Genomic DNA, 6,000 nt, shown 5'->3' on the forward strand with positions numbered 1-6,000 from the left:
TAAACGTGGTGGTCATGACGTAATGTAGCATAGGGTGTGTTCCAATATTCATTGTAGACGGCTCAATAGACAGCTAAATGGATTGCAGCCATCCTAAGACCCATTCCAATTTTCACGTAGCTGGCAAAATAGACAGCTCCGAGAAGACCGCATCGTAGACAAATACGATGCAGCCTACTTTGCCGTGTCAACGCCTCCTAGATTTCCGGTGCCTGCCGGATGAGCGCGAAACGCCCGTCATCTATGATGGCGCTGCCTACGTAGGGATAAGGGTTTTTGTACTTGGCCTTTGAGATGGGCAGCTTTGGCGTTTGCTACAAATTTCGGAGGATACCTTGCAGTAAAAACTTGCTCGCTGATTGTTGGCGTCACTTACGTAGGATTGATTATAGTTATGTTTACGCCTTTTTAAAACTTCTTTACGTTAATTTTCTTGCATATAAGCTCCAAAAACATGAAAATTTATTTGAAGACACCTTTACTTTACTGGCGTCATCACCGTAGTTCCGACGACCGCCGCTTCCCAAGTGACCGCCGATAATCCGGCAGGCATAAGAAATTTATGAGGCGTTGGCTGTATGAACGAACAGGCGACTATGTGAATTGCTCAGATACACCGAATCTCGCCAGAATGGTCGTCTGCGCACAAGCAGACGCTTCTTCAGATGCTCAATGTGAGTAACGTTTAATTTTTTTTTCAGATTTAACACTAATTAAGCCAAAAAATACAGCCATTACGTTTGTTTATTTTGGCTTTCTCTTCTCGACGTGAGGTGGCGCAGCATGGCGTAAAAACCGTCCAGAAGTGTTTTGATTCTCAGACAGCATGGACTCGGTGTCGGTGCTGCATAGAGTTTCCTACAACACTTACTTTTTTTTGAAAAACTCTATGCAATGCTGTTTTCTAAGCACACTGCATAGACTCTCTACTTGCTGTCTAAGAATCGGAACTCGGCTGCGGACCCGCAGGTCGCGGGATCAAATCCCGGCTGCGGCGGCTGCATTTCCGATGGAGGCGGAAATGTTGTAGGCCCGTGTGCTCAGACTTGGATGCACGTTAAAGAACTCCAGGTGCTCAAAATTTCCGGAGCCCTCCACTACGGCGTCTTTCATAATCATATGGTGGTTTCGGGACGTTAAAGCCCACATATCAATCAATCAAGGATTGGAACACTGCCAATAATACCTAGAGAGGAACTTGGCGCTGCGATTGTGCACCCTCATGAAATTGTGGGAAGTACAAGCTTCGGATTGGATCGCGTTAGCCGGAAAACTTTCTACGAATCTTTTTTTAGAGTTTCAGTTTCGTTCTTGCGTAGAGTTGGTAAGGGGGTGGGTGCAAAGGACTGAAGCTGCGTCTTTGTTGTTCAAAGAAGCTGAAATCTGCTAGGCCTCTGAATTCACTACAACGCTGGAGCTCGTGTTTGACAGTTTAAGCGAAGCGTCGTCCACACACCGCGGCGCACAGATGTAGCGTCCCATGCCAGTGCAGAATATTATATAGAGTTCACGTTTGTTGTTAGTGCGTCTTGCCAAAACTCTTTGAAATGCAAAACGATGGCGACGCGAAGTAGACGCCCCGCCCCGCTCTTCTGATTCGACTTCACAACAAAACGAGTGGTGCGTTGGGGGCAGACCACTTGAACAGGTGCACCTGGCATCGCAGCAGACAAAACGTTAAGTGTTTCTCACCTAATACTGCACTGCTATTTAAGGGCGAAGCATTTCTTAGCGAACTTCGGTGACTTTGAGCGTATCTATCTATCTATCTATCTATCTATCTATCTATCTATCTATCTATCTATCTATCTATCTATCTATCTATCTATCTATCTATCTATCTATCTATCTATCTATCTATCTATCTATCTATCTATCTATCTATCTATCTATCTATCGATGACTTTCCGCCTACGACTTTCTATCTATCCACCTACGACTTTTAGCTCTCCTGGCCGTTCCGATCGATACCTAACTTGGTATGACATTACATGACTGTATGAAGAACATATTTGACTAGTCATAACATGAAAATCACGACATGTATGTCACCAATGTCATGATTTACATTTCCTGGTCCTGCAGCTCTCGCGGTGGTTTGGTTCACATGACATGTTGAAAAACTGGTATGGTATGACGTGATTGCATGGCGAAGACAAGCGATAGACCCAGACATGAAAATCGTTATATGCGTGTCATGTAACAACATGACTACACGCCACGCTCGGATGCGCTCGAGGCCGTTCCGCTAGCTTCACATATGTCAAATTTGGTGTAACATGACGTCAATGGATGACGAAGGTATGTGACTGGTGCAAACATGATAATCATGAGATGTGTGCTCTCGAGAACGTGACTACATGCCACAGTCAAGGCGCCAATACATTTCGACGTGAAGCGGTGCGCGTGCTCGCCGGCGTTCATTTCGTCGCGTCACGCTGGCGTTGCCACGCCAGGCGCCGGTCGTGCCGTGTACTCGCAGGCGCGCGCCGCGCTGCGTTGCTTTGACGCATGTGCGTTTCAGCGCGTCCGGCGTCCCTCCGTCACAAAAAGAGGGAGACGCAGTTGTGTCTGGGTAACGCATCGGTGCGAAATGCAGCATGTCGCATTTCGCGCCTGTTGCCGTCGCGCCGCGCCGACGGACACTGGTCGCGCCTGGCGTCAGACTATAAAGTACTCGCGTTTTGTTAACGTATAGCGTCGCTGCGCCCAGCTTGCCCGCGCGTCAACGCTACAGGAGTATGTTGGGCCTTTCATGATGCGCCCGTGGCTGTTTTGCTAGCTCCACATATACCAAATGTGGTGTTACGTGACGTCAATGGATGACGAAATATATGACTGGTGCAAACATCATAATACTGACACGCGTGCCATATAAGAACGACAACATACCACGCTCATAGCGTGCTCGTTAGCCGTTTCGTTAGCTCCAAATATAGTAAATTTGGTATCACGTGACGTGAATAGATGACGAAGGTAAACGACAGATCCAAACATGATAATCATGGCATGGAAGTCATGTACGGCGTTATTTATCTCCACCTCGTTGCGTAGTTTTTCTCATTCGCGCTTCGGATATCATCGACTCCCACTGTACGTGGGATCTGCCATTTTTTTTTTAAAATAAATAGATATTGCGTACTTTCGAGGGCAACACAAGAATGTTTGTTTTGAAATGTTGTAAAGAATAATTCATTACATGTTGATACCAAATCTGGAACGCAATGGCAGAGCAATGCATACCTTGGTGTTTAAATTTGTTCAGGTTTCACTTCTACCGCCTATAGTTACAAAAACCTTTTGCGTTAAAGTTTGCGTGCAAAAAAAAAAAATGAAGCAAGCTTCAATTAAACATAACTTCATATGAATTTGTTGTACACTTAGCAAAGAATTGTTGCGAATCTCAAAAACGTGATCCATCCGAAGCAAATCCGAAGCCAGTACTTCCAATAATTCCCATGGGGGTACAAACACCACTAAAGGAGCCCGCGTAGACACTAGCGCCAGATTCCCCTCTAGGTATCATTGTATGAAACTCTGTGTAATATAGATTTTGCCGAGTGAAACAGCATGGGTTTCGAGTTCTACGGTGGGCATTCCGATATAGCTGTGACGTGGTGCTCGAGTCTGACCGCGACTTACCCATGGAAGCTAGATGTTTCTGGTTTTTCGTTCGAACTGATTATCGCACAACATTCCCATCACCTTCGGTTTTTTATGTTTCAGACATCATTCCATCAATTTCGCGTAGTCAGAACACACGTTTGTCATTTTACCTAAGAGTTTCGTACAATTATTTACCACGACTTTGCCGAAAAGAGTCGTGTAGAAATTCTGGCCGGAAAACGACATATATGATTGGCTCGATGACTGACGGGACTTCATTAAACCGACACTAACTTTCTCATGTTTTGAATAGTTTTAAATACTTTTACTAGCTTTCCCTTAGAACCGGTATGAGCAGGATTGGACTTCCTTTCGCATTCATGCCTTAAAAAACTGGCGTTTGTTCCGAGCGTTTGTGATGGAAACCGCACACTTATTGTAGGCAGAATGCTACAATTCTGTGTCTTTCTTTTATTGCAGGTACAGTGCAAGGTCATCCTTTGTGCAAGTCATCTGCGAGACGCGCAGCCTGAATGCTGCCCGGTAAGCGGCAACTTTTGTGGCGTTTCCATAGCAACCGTTGTTAAGGCGGTTGCTAGGCGCTGAGTGCATGCAGCGCCCTCTCGCACACTTAGTGCTTAGCCGTCGTTCTCCTCGCCTACGCTGATGCTCTTACTGCGCGGTCGCAAAGCGGCGAAATCGAAGCGCGCTTCGGAATCAGGGATGACCTGTCTCGACGACGTGACGATGGTTAAGCCGTTGGTACGTTCACGGCAGGCAAGTGACGCAGCAGGAAATGAATTATTCACATAAACTTGCGGTCTTCTATAGTGTTACGAGCAGCGAGTGACACTATTGTTTGTTTATTAAGAGCTCCCTGTCCACCAACCACTTCAGTTTTGCTAGAATCTCGAAAAAGAAAAGGAATTTCGGACATTCAGTTCAAATCATTGCAAATAAACCCTATACAATGACAACAATCCTGGTTGATATAGGCTGAAAGTATTGTTTCAAATAATGCACGATAAGCTGAAGATAGGTAAGCTCAAATATTTACACTTTCCAGGCAAAAGAAAAATCCCCGAACTAACCACGATTGCGTCATAAAACCATACCTTACAAATACTGACACATTTCGATATTTTTTTTTTCAGATGTCATAGAAATGTGGAACAAATTGCCGAGCGAAATAGTTGCTTTAAAAGATGTCACTGACTTCATAAATGCTGTAGAAGTGCATTTACGTGATTGCTAAATTAATTTTTTTTTCAGTGCCAAGTGATGTAAGCGACTTCATGTTCATAGCAAATATTAAAAAAAATGACTGTGAATTTCGAATTGTTCTTGAATTGTTATTTGAATGTTCAGTTGTTAATGAAGAGAATATTAATTTTCATTGTGAGTTGTCACGGTATAACAAACTTTATGACACATTGTACATTCTTTTTGTATGTCCTCTCTGTTATAACCCTCTATGAGGGTTGACAGTATTACCAAATAAATATATATTAAATAATGCTACCATTTAGAGGGGGCTTCTTCCACACGAAAACAGAGGGCGTGGCAGCATGCAAGGAAGCTTGACAACAGTAACGACATGCAACTTAGAAGTGTGGCGGTTTGCGCTAGTTGGTATGACATGACTACAGTTATAGCGCAAGAACAGAACGACGACAGTGGGACAAGAATGAGACGAGCGCTCGTCTCCTTCTTGTCCCTTTGTCGTCGTTCTGTTCTCGCGCTATAACTATGAGTCAAGTAACCACATGTTGGGCCAGTTGGCGCATCGTTTATCTGAAAGACATGAGACAAAGTTAAGAAACGGGAATTACGAAAATGGCGATCCATAGATCTCATCTTCGTTCGAGTTTTTTTGTAACCTTGCGCCACGTCTTTCAACTAACGACATGTTCCTTTGCGTAATTGGATGTCCCAAAGCGTACGCAGAAATATTTTTCGCAGGAAAGCCGGGGGGACCTCCATGATTGGGGGAAGGGGTGGTGATCCTCTTTGAATTGGTCACTTTTTGCTCTGTGTGTTACGGCGAAAAAATTTGGGAGGGCGGGGGGTGGGAGTTGCACAAGCCTGGTATGCCACCGCCTGGCCACGCCACCATCCCAGAGCAACTCAGGCTATTAGAGACAGTGTAGTGGAGGGATTCGGAATACTTCATCTAAGATTGTTTGACGTGCAATAACATCGCATGTGCAGCACGTGGGTTTCAACATTTCAGCCCCGTCGGAATGCAACTACCGTGACGGGGATCGACCCCGCAACCTTTGGGACAGCAGCTGGGAACCGTTACCACTACACTACCGTTGCGGGGCTAATGAACTATCTCGGGTGTAGTGAATCTCATTGGAGTCATCGGGCTGATGAGGTCACCCTTAATTA

The sequence above is a fragment of the Rhipicephalus microplus genome, chromosome 8, assembly GCF_043290135.1.
Source record: "Rhipicephalus microplus isolate Deutch F79 chromosome 8, USDA_Rmic, whole genome shotgun sequence".
In the NCBI taxonomy this organism is placed as follows: Eukaryota; Metazoa; Arthropoda; class Arachnida; order Ixodida; family Ixodidae; genus Rhipicephalus; species Rhipicephalus microplus.